At 39.6% G+C, this 18,700-nt stretch overlaps 1 protein-coding gene and 1 pseudogene across 13 annotated transcripts in view; one reads left to right on the top strand and one right to left on the bottom strand.

The window, feature by feature from the left end:
- The window catches only part of CADPS (calcium dependent secretion activator), a 499,139-nt gene that overhangs the window by 395,418 nt on the left and 85,021 nt on the right, over positions 1-18,700 (bottom strand). The gene's annotated exons all lie outside the window — the stretch shown is intronic.
- On the top strand, positions 772-15,586 carry LOC128592329 (sterol carrier protein 2-like; annotated as a pseudogene).

Below are 18,700 nucleotides of genomic sequence, written 5' to 3'. Positions count from 1 at the left end.
GTGCAATCCCACTACTGGTCAGCACAGGTGTTTTGACCTGCTTCGCTTCTGACCTGGGCCAGTTCACCCCTCCTTAGGCAACCTGGTGGCCCCGCGCTCCCAGGAGGTCACCATATTGATGCCGAACTTAGGGCGGACACCTGAATCCACATAGCATACTACAGCCCAGAACTCCTGGACTCGAGCGATCCTCCTGTCTCAGCCTCCTGAGTAGCTGGGACTACAGGTGCACGCCACTATATCCAGCTTTGTTGTTGTTATAAATGGCACTAACAAGCCTGCGCAGAGGTCATCCCATTCTCCAGAAAAACTCTAAGATTGTATGACTGACTCCTTTCTACTGATTAGGGCCTACATTCCAGGAAGTTAGAAGTTAACTTATAGAATATTGCTAAGTTGTAAATGATTTCTTTCTGGTAGTAAAAAGTTACAGCTATATTTACCTAAAGAACAAATCTTTACCAATTTGGAATATAGCTTACCAAACTTATTCAGCATTTCTTTGCTGGCTGACTATATGAGTCTCTTATCCGCTATTACTCTGTGCACCAGCTTTTTCATCTTGCATATTCCTTTATTAATGAGTTAAATAAATCTTTGATAGCTGTTCATTATATATTTATATACAGACATGTTTTCAACTTTGTGAAAAAAATACTTTGACAATATACAAAGAACTTGGGGGATATGTGCTATTCAACAAGTGTTAGTCCTTATCTAGCTCTTAGGACTCAGTTTCTACATTTATAGAAAAAGGTTGGGTGGATCCATATGAGGACCCAGTGTGCTTCAGGATCTATGACCCTGGCTGCTCAGGTGAATGAGACCTGCGAGACCAGTGACATAACCACCCTTGTGTTGCAGGAGGTATGTTTTTCTGGGGAAAGGACACACACCGCTTACTGCATTCACGTAAAGCATAAATGGGGGGGGGGGCAGACTCTCCAGTGTCTCTCAGGCGTATCTGCTGCCCTGAGGCTCACAGCAGACAAAGCTACCAACTCTTTACCAAACCTAAGCAATGAATCTGCTGGTAGGAGACTCTTCGGGCTCCACCAACTCACTCCCATGAATAAACAGAGAACCAGGTCTACACATCCTTTCAAAAAATAGGTGGCTCAAGGAACTAAGAGTGGATCTACCGTTTGATCCTGCAATCCCTCTATTAGGTACTTACTCAGATGATCAAAAATCATTTTACAACAAAGACATTTGCACCAGAACGTTTATCGCAGCCCAATTCATAATTGCCAAGTCATGGAAGCAACCCATATGCCCATCGACCCAAGAGTGGATTAACAAATTGTGGTATATGTACACCATGGAATACTATGCAGCCATAAAAAGATGGAGACTCCACATCTTCTATTTTTACCTGGATGGAGCTGGAACATATTCTTAGTAAAATATCTCAAGAATGGAATGAAAAGTATCCAATGTATTCAATGCTACTGTGAAATCAGTATGTAATCACCTACACATTCCTAGGAATGGTAAAACATAACTAAAGTCCACAAAGAAGGAGGGAAGAGGAAAGAGAGGGGAGGGGAGAGGGGGAGAGGCTGGGAGGAGGGAGGGTATTTGGGGGGACATAACCTAAAGTGCATGATGCAATGATACGTTTCTAAACTATTAAAAATAGTATGAATGTCTTACCACAAAAAATAAGTAAGCAAGGAGATGGTCATGTTAGTCAGATGTAAGCATTCTGCATTTATATCAAATCAGCACATTGTACCTCATAAATGCATTAATGTACACAGTTATGATTTAACAAATAATTTTTTTTTTTTTTTTTTTTTTTGTAGAGACAGAGTCCCACTTTATGGCCCTCGGTAGAGTGCCGTGGCCTCACACAGCTCACAGCAACCTCCATCTCCTGGGCTTAAGCGATTCTCTTGCCTCAGCCTCCCGAGTAGCTGGGACTACAGGCGCCCGCCATAACGCCCGGCTATTTTTGGTTGCAGTTTGGCCGGGGCCGGGTTTGAACCCGCCACCCTCGGTATATGGGGCTGGCGCCTTACCGACTGAGCCACAGGCGCCGCCCGATTTAACAAATAATTTTTAAAAACAAAGAATAAGTGGCTTCAAAGTTGGATGCAGAGACCCGGAGAAGAGTAGGTATGCTGAGTCAGCCTCCTGAGCCTCCGACATATTCACAGAGAAGGGACAGTGACATATTTGACACCCAGCATAGGCAGCCAAGAATCCTGAAGCAGAAATAGAAAGGAGAGCAATGAGGAACAAATCTTCTAAAAAAAGCCAGTTTAATTCTGCTGAGAGGGCACAAAGGGCTGGAGAGAAAAGTAGCCCCGGGAGCCAGGACAGGCCAGTGGTTGTGTTTGGGGCAGAGGGCAGCTAGAGTGATCTGAGATTCCCATGGAAGCCAGGCAGACGGGAAGATGGCAGAGGCTGCATATTCCAAATGCTTGCATTTCAGAGCCCACTTTTTGGAAGACTGCCTCCTTGATTTTTAAAATGTAACAAGGGAACAGAGCAAGCCTTACATCTTCTACTTCAGCAGTCCCCCACCTTTTTGTCATAAGGGACCTGTTTCATGAAAGACAATTTTTCCAGAGTGGAAGATGGGTCTGGGGTATTGGGATGATTCAAATCACCGTAATGCAGAATCAGTGGGAGCCCTGAGCTTGTTTCCTTGAAACTAGAGGGTCCCAGCACTGCCTCAGCTCCACTGCAGAGCATCAGGCATTACATTTTCAAAAGGAGTGTACAACCTGGATGGCTCACATGCTTAGTTTACATGCAGAGGAGAATCTAATGCCACCACTGATGTGATAGGAGGTAGGGCTCAGGCAGTGATGTGAGCAAAGAGGAGTGGCTGTAAATACAGATAAAGCTTCTCTGGCTTGTCTGCCTCTCACCCCGGCCATGCGGCCCAGTTCCTAACAGGCCACAAATCAGTATGTGTGCCCATCTGCACCGTGGGGACTGGGGAGCACAGCTCTACTTCACTGAAATTCTTCACTTGTATTTGGTTCTCAGAGCCCTCACAATTTGATTGAACCATCTGAAAAGCTAAATATTAATTTCTAGCCACCCATCTCCTCGGGTTCCCTAACCCCATACTCAATTGTTATCTGTTCTACTGAGAGACCTGGACTTTTGTTAAGGGTGAGAAAGTGCAAGGCCTCACCCTGACATGCTGGTTGAAAAGATATGGAGGAAGAAGACACCCAAAGTTAGGAGATAGAAACAAAATGGAAAATGAGAAAAAAGACCTTTCCCCTTCTAGGTAATGTTTGTATAAGGCAGGTTCTAATGAAGAAATAAATGTATAGCACGATACCATTTATCTAAGAAAGAAATACATACACAAGCACATACATACATACTCCCTTATATTTTAAAAGTAGAAGACAGCCCAAAACTTAAAATGAACATGATTTCTAGAGTGTGATCTCCCAATACCATTTTCCGTGAGAAGTGACCAGAGTTCTTTGGAGCAAGTGCCAATACCCTGTCTGAGGCACGGAATGGACACAGTGATTCTCGTGGAAATTAAGGAAGCTATAATCACAGACTGCTGGGATCTTGTTAAAAGGACTCAGGAACCAATTAAGCGAGCCTCCCACTAGCCATAGGTGATTTGAGAATCAATAAAAGTAACGCCTACATAAGATAAGATGTCAAATACATTTAAATTATAATGTTACTCAAAACTCAAACCAAAACAGAATAAAACACATGATTTTGATCACCCTCCAGTGATGTTAAGGAACCAATCCATTATTTTGGTAGTATAAATAGAGAGAGAGTATGGAGCTTTTTGTATATGAGTGCTGTTTCTGCGTAAACTGTATTTCAGAGTAAATAGCGATGAAACAAACTTTCTCTTTATAGAGTTCTTCCAGCTAGTACATGAAAGAAGAATGATACACTATACCCCTGAGACAACCTCCAATAAAATAATGGATTTAGCAATTGTTATTGATGGCTATTAACATTCCCCAAAGAGAGAGAGACCTAGTTATTATGTGAGTACTGATGGAAACACCAATACTGCCTCGAAGGTATTCTTGCAGAAGAATGAAATGTTAATGTGATAGTCACTGGATCCCATTACCAATTTATGAGGAATGGAGAGGACTATGTTAAATAATACCAAGGAGTTGTAATCAGTAAAATTCTGACTATGAGACACTCTACAGGAATGACCTGATATCTTCAAGAAAAAAATTGCAAGCAAAACAAATATAGGAAGGGAGAAAAAAATCTACAGGTTAAAAGCTAGAAAAGCCACATTAATCAATTACAATGTATAGACCTTATTTGGAATGTAATTTGAATAAACAAAAAATGTGTGAGATCTTCAGGGGAGTTGGAAATTGGCTGGACATGTGATGATATTAAAGAGTTACTGTTACCATGCCTCTTAATATTAATACGAATATTTTAAAGATTCGTATTAAAATATTTATGCATGTAATGATGTTTTGTCTGGGATTTGTTTTAAAATAATTCAATTCAGGGGCATAGGGACCATAAAAGGGAATAGAATGACCATCAAGAAGCAGAATGATGGGTACATGAGTGTTATACTAACCTCTCCACTTTTGGGTGGACATTTGATATTTCCATAGTTTAGAAACAGCTTTTTTTTTTTTAAGTTAGTGAGTGGTAGTGGTGAGTGGGTCAGAGGCAGGGAGTGCCAGGTCTATTTATAGCAACTTAAGTCCCCACCTTGATCATGCTAGTTACATGCTCCTAACACCATGAGTTTCATTTACTTGTACTGTACTTTAAACATTTATTTTTAAAAACAGCTTTTTGAGTGTCACACACCTTGAACCTTGCTTTTGCCAGCCAGCAATTTTTTTTTTATTTTTTACTTTTTGGTTGATACCAAAGTAGCCATCTATGGAAGCGCAGTACTCACCCAGTTCATAAGGGTGAACTCTCATTTCCCAAATGGAAAGGGCTCAAGAAGAATGTAACATGACCTGTTAAAAACCTTTTCTGTTGGGCCCTGCCATGTGCCTGAGGCCTAGTGCAACTTCCCGATCTTGACTAGAAGTAGATCCGACGAGCTACTTCTGTGTACCAACGACTCAGCAAGACCCGGCCTGAAACTGCCTCTACCTAGATACAGCCAACGTAGCATCATGCCATTGGTCCAACCCTGTTACCACCCATCACACCACCTCAGTCCCCGCCTCCTTTCCCCACCCCTTCCACACGCCCTATTATAAGTGGCTGCTTGTTGCAATGAAGTTGAGTTCCTGCTTCATCCAGGGTCCCTGTGTTCCTGTTCAGGCCGTCAACACTCACCATCCCGCTCAGCCCCTGGGAGGAGATAGGGCTGGCACCGATCTTCCCTCAACTGCTACTGCCGGGGGACCCGGCACTTTTCCATCCCTGTCTGAGGCAGTTAAGTTGACAATAAGAAGAGAAAATGAGCAGAAGTGAGTAGGAAAAGGGCAGAATCAATACTTCTCTTACTCCTCAGCAGCTAAATGACAAAGTTAGAAACAAAGATGAATCTCTCATGAGGACTTCCCTTCTCAATGCAAAATTGTGAGGAAAAATATTTGATATATGGATCATTATTATTAACAGCGAACCAAGCCCTGTGCATACCATGTCTTGACACAGCTAATGATGACTAGAAACCATTACAATTAGTAAGACACACACAAAAAAATCAAGTACCCAGGACACAAAGACAAACTCTCTTCAAAAAACCTGATGCTATGCAGAGCAATTTGAAAGCAGAAACTGCTTTCGGAAATGATCTTTCATTGCGTGCTGTAAGGGTATGCCCGTGTATTTGATGTGCCTATAAAAATATCTTTAAAATACTGTAAATGGTAGGATAAACCTAATTTAATTAGCTTTCAGTGGTTCTGAACAAGGAGTTTTTAGCAAGTTTTGAAGAAAATTTTCCTTTTTTTTTAGAGACAGAGTCTCACTTTATCACCCTCAGTAGAGTGCTGTAGCATCACAGCTCACAGCAACCTCAAACTCTTGAGATGCCCACCATAACACCTGGCTATTTTTCTGTTGTACTTGTCCTTATTGTTTAGCAGGCCTGGGCTGTGTTCGAACCCACCTGTCTTGGTGTAAGTGGCCGGCCTCCTAACCCCTGAACTACAGGCACCAAGCCCTCTTCAACATATTTTAAGAGTATCTCACAGTTGTGTAAGAAATAACCTAAGTTATTTTTGTGGTTTTATTAAAGACACAGTGGCCCTACTGGTTCTATATGAATCTAAGAACTAGTTTTTCAAGTTCTTCAAAGTATGACAGGGCTGTTTTAATGGAAATGGCATTAAATCTTTAGATCACTTTAGGTAGTATGGACATTTCAATGATATCAACTCTTCCCAGCCATCTGCTATTTCCTTTCTCAGAGTTTCATAGAGTTCTCTCTGCAGAGATCCTTCACATCTTTTGCTAAGTATATTCCAAGGTACTTCATTTTCTTTGAAGCTACTGGAAGGGTATTGTGTCTTTGATTTGGTTCTCAACTTGACTATTGCTGGTGTATATGAAGGATATGAAGGCTCCTGACTTGTGGACATTGATTTTATATCCCAGGATGTTCCTGTAGTTCTGGACCACTTCCAGAAGTCTCAATTTGTGTTCCTGTGGTTTCCTTGAGTTTATAAGATCACATCATCAGCAAAGAATGAGAAAGTTTGACCTTCTCTGTCCCAATCTGAATACCTTTGATATCCTTCTCTTGCCTGATTGCATTGGTTAGGACTTCCAGCACTATGTTGAATAGCAGTGGCCATAGTGGGCATCCTTGTCTGGTTCCAGTTTTATGTGGAAATGTTTTCTGTTTTGCTTCATTCAGTATGTTATTAGTTGTAGGTTTGTTATAGATGGCTTCTATAAGTTTAAGAAATGACACATTTATGCCTATTTTCTTAAGTGTTCTTATCAGAAAAGGATGCTGAATTTCATCAAATGCTTTTTCTGCAACTATTGAGAAGATCATATGGTCTTTGTTTTTGCTTCTATTTATATGGTGAATTATATTTATGGATTAAAGACTTCAGGTTATACTATAAGTAGTCTATAATGATCAAAAGAACATGGCATTGACACAGAAGGAGAGGCATAGATCTGTGGAACAGAATAGAGGACGTAGAGATGAACCCAGCTCTATAGCACCATCTGACCTTCAACAAACCAAACAAAAGCTTGTGCTGGAGAAAAGAATTCCTATTTAATTGATGGTGCTGGGAGAACTGGATCACCACATACATGAAAAGACTGAAAACTGGACCCGCACTTCTCATCACTTATAAAAATTAACTCATGCTGTATAAAAGATTTAAATCTCAGCCATGAAATGATAAAAATCCTAAACCCCATTGGCAACTTGGAACAACAAAAATAAATGTGACTAGATCAAGTTAAAAAGCTTCTGTACAACTAAGGACACAATAAGTAAAGCAAATAGTCATCCTTCAGAATGGGACAAGATATTCACATGTTACAAATCAGACCAAGAGCTACTGACCAGAACATATGAAGAACTCAAGCAGATCAACAAGAAAAGAATCAATCAATAGGCAAATGACAGGAATAGAACCTTTTCCCAAGAAGACAGACAGATGGCCAAGAAACACATAAAAAAATGCTCATCGTCTCTAATCATCAGAGAAATGCAAATCAAAACCACTTTGAGGTATCATCTAACTTCAGGGAGACAGCCCATATCACAATTCCCAAAGTTTCAGATGCTGCCCTGAGTGCAGAAAGAACAGAACACTGATGCACTGTTGGTGGAATTGCAAACTAGTACAGCCTTTTTGGGAAAAAATATGGAGAATCTTCAAAAAACTGTAAGTAGATCTCTCACTTGACCCCACAACCCCATTACTAGGCATTGGCCCAAAAGAAAAAAAAATCATTTGACCATCAGGACATTTGTACTTAAATGTTTTCAGCAGCTCAACTCACAATCACAATGATGTGAAAATAACCCAAATGCCCACCAACCCAGGAATGGATTAATAAACTGTGGTAAATGTATACCATGGAATACTATTCAGCCACAAAAAGATGGAGACTTTGCATCTTTTGTATTTACCTGGATAGATTTGGAGAACATTCTCCTAAGTAAATTATGTCAAAAATGGAAAAGCAGAACACTACATAGGACAGGTTTTCCTGAAGCAGCCATTTCTTTCAGAACTCATCAAATTGAGGGGCGGAGACAAGAAGGCTGACTGAAGCCAGCTTTCCACAGAGGCTCTCATCCAGAAGGAGAGTTAAAGGACAGAAATTTAGCAAGTAACCTGGCGGATTAGAGCTGCACTAGGACAGAAGGTTGAAAAACACACATCAACCCTGCTGAGGCAAGCTGTGACCCCAAGGATACAAACAAAAGGTACAAAATCCATCACCAAGTGGACTGGAGTCCCCTCCCCCATGAGAATGGCTCAGAGTACCCCATAAACAAACAAGCAGAGTTCAAAAGTCCTCCCATTATACTCCATGGAAGAGACCCTCTAAAAACTGGACCTACTTCCCCTACTAGGGTGCCATGGCACTTTCCTGCCAGGCATAAAACTGTAAAACTGTATATATTCTCTACCTGCAATTCTGAGCACCCAGCACTCCCCTCCATTCTCACTCTGAGGTCTGGAGGCCTGTCCTCCAGGACTCCAGATTCTTGGATGATTTCTCGAGGGGTATGGACAGTGCCTGGACTGCAGCTGGTCAGTGCTGATTCTGCAGCATGGGAGTGAGGAGAGGACGGTTGGCTGAGAGGGAACCACACTGGAGTGGCGGTGCCCCGAGGCACAGAGCAGCAGCCGTTTTTGGCAACAATAGGGCTCACCCCTGGATGTTCTGGAGTCACACCCGCTGTCTCTCTGGGCAACGAGAGGAGACTGGGCATTTTCTCAGGCAGCAACCACTGGCAGAACAGATCTGGGACAGAAATACAGGCCCCGTGAGTAAAGGGTTTGCCTGAGGCGGTACTGGCCTGGGTAGAATGTGGGGACTAGAAAACGCACGCACAATGCCAGCTGACTGCAAGGGTGGGGATGATGCAGAGGACCACTTTACTAGGCCTAAGATGTACCCGGCCCCCAGGGGATCATCAACCTAGACAAAGGAGGGCAGGAGGCTAGAACTGACAGCTAACTGAATACAAACCTGTAGCACCAAAGACAGGGCCTGAGGCACAGGTTCTGTGAACTCAAAACAGCTTCTCTTCTGCAGGGGAATTTAGTCAGGATGGAAACAAATTCTGCAGAGTTGTTCTGTTCAGTCAGCAACATCAATCAGGGGCGGGGCTAGATCTGAGTGAACACCCCACCAGCCTCCATCAAGCACCCGAGGTTGTCAGGTCTCACATCTCCCTGCCTGATAGAGGCAGAGAACAGAGAATATGGCTGAGGAAACATAGATTTCCTTGTGATTCAGGCAAGTGCAAACCCCTGAAGTATCTGTTCACTACAGGCAACTGGGTCACAGCCCTGTGGGGTTATCAGTGACTGGGTGTGACAGAGGTGCAAGGTGGAAAAGGAGGCATCAACCCTCCCAGACTAATCTATTTGCTGGGTGGGTCCTCCCGACCTCACGGAGCACTGGAGCAAGTCATAATTGAGTTATCTGCAGACGCCTGCGATTTAGTTGCCAGAGACCGTTTAAACTCTTGCAGGTGCTGACTGAGACAATTGATTTGGACCTTTTGAACTGAGCCAATCGCCTGAGAACTATCCAAGTGGTGACCTGGGTGTGTAGTTGTAGGAAGGTTTGATTTTCCTTTTCCAATTGTTGCCTATGGAGGGCGGGGTGATTTAATTGCTGGTATTTTTCCACATCCGAGACTTCAACCCAGAGTAACTGTTTCACTAGGGTCAGACAGAGACCAGCAGAAAACAAGACAGAACCACTTAGCCTCACCACACCAAACAGGTCCCCAGTTTCTCAGGCCGTAACACTGTACAGATCCTTGGCAAAGCTCCAGGGAAAAAGTCAAATGGTGTAAAATAATCATGGGGGGGGGGAATCAGCGGAAAAACTCTGGTAACATGAATAACCAGAGTAGATCAACCTCCCCAAGGAAAGATATGGCAGATGTAACTGAAGATCCCATTCATAAACAGATAGCCAAGATGTCAGAAATCGAATTCAGAATTTGGATTGCAAACAAGATTAATAGAATGGGGGAAAAATTGGAATTAGAATTCGAGCAGCAATTCAAAAGTTGGAATTAGAAATTTGAAGAGAAATTCAAAAGTTGTCACAAGAATTCAACAAATTTAAAGACAAAACCACCAAAGATTTTGATACACTGAAGCAAGAATTTTCAGTCCTCAACGATCTGAAAAATACAGTAGAATCTCTCAGTAACAGAGTGGAGCAAGCAGAAGAAAGGATTTCTGACAATGAAGACAAAACTTTTGAACGCTCCCAAACTCTCAAAGAGGAAGAGAAATGGAGAGCAAAAATGGATCATTCTCTCAGAGAGCTCTAGGATAATTCAAAGAAGGCTAATATCCACCTCATTGGAATCCCAGAAAGCGATGAAGTGGCTTCGCAAGTCACAGAGGCCCTTCTCCATGAAATTATGAAAGAGAATTTTCCAGACATGCCAAGAGATTCTGAAATTCAGATAGCAGACAGTTTCAGAACCCCACCATGACTCAATCCAAATAAGATATCCCCAGGCACATCATAATTAACTTCTCTAAAGTTAATATGAAGGAGAAAATTCTAAAAGCAGCCAGATGTAAGACAACCGTTACCTACAAAGGGAAGAATATTAGAATGACTTTTGATCTCCTAAAACAAACTAACTTTCAACGCTGGATCCTATATCCAGCTAAACTGCATTTCATTTATGATGGAGAAATTAAATACTTTAATGACATTCACATGTTAAAGAAATTTACCATAACCAAACCAGCTCTTCAGGATATTCTCAGACCTATCCTCCATAATGACCAGCCCAATCCTCTACCACAAAAGTAAACTCTCTCGTAAACTTCGGATCAAACTCCAACTTCCACAGTGGCGAAAGGATTAAAAATGTCCACTGGGCGTTCGAAAAACTCGATACCCAAAATTATACCAGACTTATCAATATTCTCCATTAATGTGAATGGCTTAAACTGTCCTCTAAAGGGACACAGGTTGGCTAACTGGATACAAAAACTCAGGCCAGATATTTGCTGCATACAAGAATCACATCTTACCTTAAAAGACAAATATAGACTCAGGGTGAAAGGATGGTTTTCCATATTTCAGGCAAATGGTAATCAGAAAAAAGCAGGTGTTGCAATTTTATTTGCAGATACAATAGGCTTTAAACCAACAAAAGTACAGAAGGATAAGAATGGTCACTTCATATTTGTTAAGGGTAATACTCAATATGATGAGATTTCAATTATTAATATTTATGTACCCAACAGAATGCACCTCAATTTACAAGAGAAACTCTAACAGACATGAGCAACTTGATTTCCTCCAGTTCCATAATAGTCGGTCATTTCAACACTCCTTTGGCAGTGTTGGATAGATCCTCCAATAAGAAGCTGAGCAAAGAAATCTTAGATTTAAACCTAACCATCCAATATTTGGATTTAGCAGACATCTACAGAACATTTCATCCCAACAAAACTGAATACATATACTTCTCATCAGCCCACGGAACAGACTTCAAAATAAATCACATCTTAGGTCACAAGTCTAACCTCAGTAAATTTAAAGGAATAGAAATTATTCCTTGCATCTTCTCAGACCACCATGGAATAAAAGTTGAACTCAGTAACAACAGGAATCTGCATACTCATACAAAAACATGGAAATTAAATAACCTTACGCTGAATGATAGCTAGGTCATAGATGAGATTAAGAAGGAAATTACCAAATTTTTGGAACAAAACGACAATGAAGACACGAATTATCAGAACCTCTGGGATACTGCAAAGGCAGTTCTAAGAGGGAAATTTATAGCACTGCAAGCCTTCCTCAAGAGAACAGAAAGAGAGGAAGTTAACAACTTAATGGGACATCTCAAGCAATTGGAAAAGGAAGAACCTTCCAATCCCAAACCCAATAGAAGAAAAGAAATAACCAAAATTAGAGCAGAATTAAATGAAATAGAAAACAAAAGAAATTATACAACAGATCAATTAATCAAAAAGTTGGCTTTTTGAAAAGGTAAATAAAGTAGATAAATCTTTGGCTAACCTAACCAGGAAAAAATAGAATAAAATCTCTAATTTCATCAATCAGAAATGACAAAGACGAAATAACAAAAGACTCCTCAGAAATTCAAAGAATCCTTAATGAATATTATAAGAACCTTTATTCTCAGAAATATGAAAATCTGAAGGAAATTGACCAATACTTGGAAGAATGTCACCTTCCAAGACTTAGCCAGAATCAAGTGGAAATGTTGACAAGGCCTATATCAAGTTCTGAAATAGCATCAACCGTACAAAATCTCCCTAAAAAGAAAAGCCCGGGACCAGATGGCTTCACGTCAGAATTCTACCAAACCTTTAAAGAGAAACTAATACCTATATTACTCATTTTTGAACTAGTACCTGTTCCAAAATGTAGAAAAAGAAGGAAGACTACCCAACATGTTCTCTGAAGCAAACATCACCCTTTTCCAAACCAGAAAAAGACCCAACAAGAAAAGAAAATTATAGATCATATCACTAATGAATATAGATGCAAAAATATTCAAAAGATTCTACCAAACAGAATCCAGCAACACATCAAAAAAATTATACATCATGACCAAGTCGGTTTTATCCCAGGGTGTCAATGCTGTTTTAATATACATAAATCTATAAATATAATTTAGCACAAAAACAAATTAAAAAACAAAGACCATATGATTCTCTCAATTGATGCGGAAAAAGCTTTTGATAATATCCAGCATCCCTTCATGATCAGAACACTTAAGAAAATTGGTATAGAAGGGACATTTCTTAAACTGATAGAGGCCATCTACAGCAAACCCACGGCCACTATCATATTCAATGGAGTTAAATTGAAATAATTTCTACTCAGATCAGGAACCAGACAAGGTTGCCCATTGTCTCCACTGCTCTTTAACATTGTAATGGAAGTTTTAGCCATTGCAATTAGGGAAGAAAAGGCGATCAAGGATATCCATATAGGGTCAGAAGAGATCAAACTTTCGCTCTTCACAAATGATATGATTGTATATCTGGAAAACACTAGGGATTCTACTACAAAACTCTTAGAAATGATCAGGGAATACAGCAGTGTCTCAGGTTACAAAATCAATATTCATAAATTGTTAGCCTTTATATATACCAACAATAGTCAAGCTGAAAAAACAGTTAAAGACTCTATTCCATTCACAGTAGTGCCAAAGAAGATGAAATATTTGGGAGTTTATCTAACAAAGGACGTGAAAGATCTTTATAAAGAGAACTATGAAAGTCTAAGAAAAGAAATAGCTGAAAATGTTAACAAATGGAAAAACATACCATGCTCATGGCTGGAAAGAATCAACATTGTTAAAATGTCCATATTACCCAAAGCAATATATAATTTTAATGCAATCCCTATTAAAGCTCCACTGTCATACTTTAAAGATCTTGAAAAAAATAATACCCCGTTTTATCCGGAATCAGGAAGAACCTTGAATAGCCAAGACAGTACTCAGAAATAAAAACAAAGCAGGAGGAACCACACTACCAGACCTCAGACTATACTATAAATTGACAGTGATCAAAACAGCATGGTTCTGGCACAAAAACAGAGAGGTAGGTGTATGGAACAGAATAGAGAACCAAGAGATGAACCCAACTACTTACTGTTATTTGATCTTTGACAAGCCAATTAAAAACATTCAGTGGGGAAAAGATTCCCTATTTAACAAATGGTGCTGGGTGAACTGGCTGGCAACCTGTAGAAGACTGAAACTAGACCCACACCTTTTACCATCAACTAAGATAGACTCTCGCTGGATTAAAGATTTAAACTTAAGACATGAAACTATAAAAATACCAGAAGAGAGTGCAGGAAAATCTCTTGAAGAAATAGGTCTGGGTGAATATTTTATGAGGAGGACCCCCCTGGGCAATTGAAGCAGCTTCAAAAATACACTACTGGGACCTGGTCAAACTAAAAAGCTTCTGCACAGCCAAGAACACAGCAAGTAAAGCAAGCAGACAGCCCTCAGAATGGGAGAAGATATTTGTAGGTTATGTCTCCAACAAAGGTTTAATAACCAGAATCCATAGAGAACTCAAACGTATAAGCAAGAAAAGAACAAGTGATCCCATCACAGGCTGGGCAAGGGACTTGAAGAGAAACTTCTCTGAAGAAGACAGGTGCACGGCCTACAGACATATAAAAAAATGCTCATCATCTTTAATCATCAGAGAAATGCAAATCAAAACTACTTTGAGATATCTAACTCCGGTAAGATTAGCCCATATCACAAAATCCCAAGACCAGAGGTGTTGACGTGGATGTGGAGAAAAGGGAACACTTTTGCACTGCTGGTGGGAATGCAAATTAATACATTCCTTTTGGAAAGAGATATGGAGAACACTTAGAGATCTAAAAATAGATCTGCCATTCAATCCTGTAATCCCTCTACTGGGCATATACCCAGAAGACCAAAAATCACATCATAACAAAGATATTTGTACCAGAATGTTTATTGAAGCCCAATTCATAATTGCTAAGTCATGGAAAAAGCCCAAGTGCCCATCGATCCATGAATGGATTAATAAATGGTGGTATATGTACACCATGGAATATTATGCAGCCTTAAAGAAAGATGGAGACTTTACCTCTTTCATGTTTACATGGATGGAGCTGGAACATATTCTTCTTAGTAAAGTATCTCAAGAATGGAAGAAAAAGTATCGAATGTACTCAGCCCTACTATGAAACTAATTTATAGCTTTCATATGAGGAAGAGGATGAGGGAGGGGAAGGAGGAGGGAGGATGGATGGAGGGAGGGTGATTGGTGGGATTACACTTATGGTGCATCTTACTAGGGTACATGTGAAACTTAGTAAATGTAGAATATAAATGTCTTAACACAATAACTAAGAACATGCCAGGAAGGCTATGTTAACCAGTGTGATGAAAATGTGTCAAATGGTCTATAAAACCAGTGTATGGTGCCCCATGATCACATTAATGTACACAGCTATGATTTAATAATAATAATAATAATAATAATAATAAAATAACTCATCAAATTGTGGCTGCTACAACCAGCTCTCCAGGTGATGGATTTAGGAAAATCTTGTGTTTAAGGAGATTGATAAGAAGCTTGAAAAGGAAGGGGAACAGTTTATAAAGAAAATCGGTGGTATTTTTGCCTTTTAGGTGAAGGAGGGGCCCTGGGGGCAATGAAGTCACCCGGGTGGTGGATGTGAAGACCAACAAAGGATCAGAGCTTCCTAACTCAGGTCAGAAGGCTGACTGCACCATCACAATGGCTGACTCCCACTTACTGGCCTTATGACTGGTAAAATGAATCCTCCATTGGCCTTCTTTTAAGGCAAACTGAAAATCACTGGCAATATGGGTCTGGCTAGGAAGTTGCAAAATCTTCAGCTTCAGCCAGGCAAAGCTAACCTGTGAAGAACTGTCTTAACTACTTTTGAAAATCAAGATGAAATATATAGCAACATATCCATACATTTCATTGTCAGAATTTAGACTGAAACTACACATTGGCAAATTGTGTGAGACAGATTTGTTTTTCAATTGATATGATCAATCCTGTTTATCCTAAGCTCTGGGTAAATAGAGCCTGATGATGTACAACTGCGCATTACAAAGTTAATATAGCAATGATGGTTTGGGGTAAAACTGAGTTTCAGAAAATTATTAAGAAGAGTAAAATCCAAAAAATTATGTAAATTTCTCTTATTATGCTTATAAAGTATATTTAGGGATTATTCTGCTGAATATTCAATTTAAGAGTTTTCCTTGGGACAAATAGTGAAGAAATAATGCCAATAGCTGGTCATGAATTAGTGTCATGCACTTAATGACCTTAATTAAACTCTCATTAATAGTGCTTAAAATTCTGTACTGGGATGATTAAAAAAACCAACTTAAATATTTTGCATTTAAAAAAAATTTGCATTTCATGCCATCAGAAACAGTATTTTCTTCCCAAATCAAAATAAAAGAAATACGATCCCTGCTGGGGGAGGCAGGATGTGCAGTTGAACACACTTACTGTTAAAATAAAAATATTTTTAAAATGGGCTTTCTTCTTTAAAATTCTGTGCATTAGGATCATAAAACACTGTTAAAAATGAAGTTTGCTTTGAGATGCACTTTTAAAAAAAATGGAACAGCAAGCATCCCATATACTCATTACTAATCTGAAAATAGTAGATCAACAACTATAGGCCCACATGAGAGAAAAACACAACAGATTCAAGAAAAGGGGAGGTGGGAGGGGGCTTTAATAGTTTCCACCTATCGGGTATGATGTAGGGGTATATGGCACACTTCCTGGGTGAAGGACTCAACTATATCTCAGACTTTGAACTTTACCTTACAAACTCAAATAACGTAATCTAACCATATGTGCCCTCACATTAACCCACAAAAAACATTGAAATAAGCACCCAATTTATTATGGGGAAACCTAGGAAGTCAGTAAGTCAAGGGAAGTTACTCACTTTACAATGTTAACTAAGATCCATGCTGTCAATCCATGTGTTACGCTGACTTACCAAAATGACTGGGGGACCCACAGAGCTGTATTTTAAAACTTTGCATAGCCCTTCCTTATGTGCTCTAGTCCCTGTTTTAGCTTCAGATTTGAAGGGGCATTACTTATTGTCAGAGATTTCCTGAAGACAGAGTCTTTCCTAAATAACTGGGTTATTAGTGTACTTTCAATTAGATAACTCTTTTATTTGAATAATCTTCTGGCATGTTCCTTTTTTATTGTTGGTGATTCATTCTGCTTGCATTTGTTATGTAAAGTCCCTCTTATAATTGTGTTGGCTTTTTCCTTATGTGTAGTCAACCAGAGAACTAATGAATACAGGCAAAATAAATCTCTCCTTACAAAGGAAAGCAGGGTTTTATACAGATATTTTTCCAAGAAGACTTTAAAAATAAACTCCACTGAACTTCAAATTTAAATTCAAATTTAAAAGGCTAGGTGCTCAGGGAATGTATCTGATCTCAGATAGGACTGCTAATAGAAAACAGTTGATATTCGAATATCGATCCAGCTACATAGTCAATGCTGGTGATTTCACAGACATTTCATTCATTGATCACAAAAAATATTCTCCATAACTTCTACTGAAAGCTGGGCCTGGTTTCTGACTCATTGGTCTTATTGGGCAGATTGTAGTTGCTAAAAGCATCATTTTTGGTATCATATGGAACTGGTTTCTGCTCACTTCTCTGCAGTTCCCAGCCATGCAATGCTGGAAAAGAAGCTCAACTTTATTTTTTTTTTCAATTTCAGGTTAATGTGAGGGTACAAATAACTATGTCACAATATTTGCATTTGTTAGGTAGAATCCCTCTTGTAGTTGTGTCGTGCACCCAAGAGGCCGTATACTCTTATATTGTGCCCATTAAATGGGAGCACACTGATCCCTTTTCCTTCCTCCCCACAACTTTAATTGAATTGAGTTTTTCCCTTCTGTGGGCATGTATTAGATCATCTACTGGCTTCATATTAGTATTGAGTACATCGGATACTTGCTTTTTCATTCTTATGATACTTTACTAAGAAGAATGTGTTTCAACTGCATCCAGGTTAATATTTAGGGAGACCAAGTCATTCCAAGACTTAGGGAGACTGAGTCATGTGTTCAAAGTCATATAACCAAAATATCTAACAACTCCATCTTTTTATGGCTGAATAGTATTTCATGATAGACATACACCACAGTCTGTTAATCCATTCCTGGGTTGATGGGTATTTAGGTTGTTTCCACATCTTGGTGATTGTAAATTGAGCTGTGATAAACAATCTAGTGCATATGTCCTTATAATAATTTCTTTTTCTTCTGGGTAGATGCCTAGTAATGGGATTATAGGATCAAATTGGTGGTCTAATTTGAGTTCTTTGAGGATTCTCCATACTTCGTTCCAAAGAGGCTGCATTAGTTTGCAGTCCCACCAACAGTCTAAATGTGTTCCCTTCTCTCCACATGCATGCCAGCATCTATAGCATTCGGACTTTGTGATGTGTACTATTCTCACTGGTTAGATGATGTCTCAGGGTGGTTTTGATTTCAATTTCTCTCATGATTAAGGATGATGAACATTTTTTTCATGTGTTTGATAAACTCAACTTCTGAGAATAGCAGCATCTGTGTACATGATAGGTGTGAGAATTAAATGAGATAATGTGCATAAATGTATACTGCCTAACCAGGGGTCCTCAAACTGCAGCCCGCAGGCCACATGAGGTGGTGTGATTGTATTTTTTCCTGTTTTGGTTTTTACTTCAAAATAAGATATGTGCAGTGTGCACAGGAATTTGTTCATAATTTTTTTTTTAGGTAAACTTTTTTTTTTATTAAATCATAACTGTATACATTGATATGATCATGGGGCATCATACACTCGCTTCATAGACCATTTGACACATTTTTATCACAGTGGTTAACATAGCCTTTCCAGCGTTATCTCAGTTACTGTGCCAAAACCTTTACATTCTACATTTACCAAGTTTCGCAAATACCCCTGTAAGATGCACCACAG

Source organism: Nycticebus coucang, chromosome 8, assembly GCF_027406575.1.
Source record: "Nycticebus coucang isolate mNycCou1 chromosome 8, mNycCou1.pri, whole genome shotgun sequence".
NCBI classification, from domain to species: Eukaryota; Metazoa; Chordata; class Mammalia; order Primates; family Lorisidae; genus Nycticebus; species Nycticebus coucang.
The sequence above is the reverse complement of the archived record's forward strand: the minus strand, read 5'-3'. Positions and strand labels throughout refer to the sequence as shown.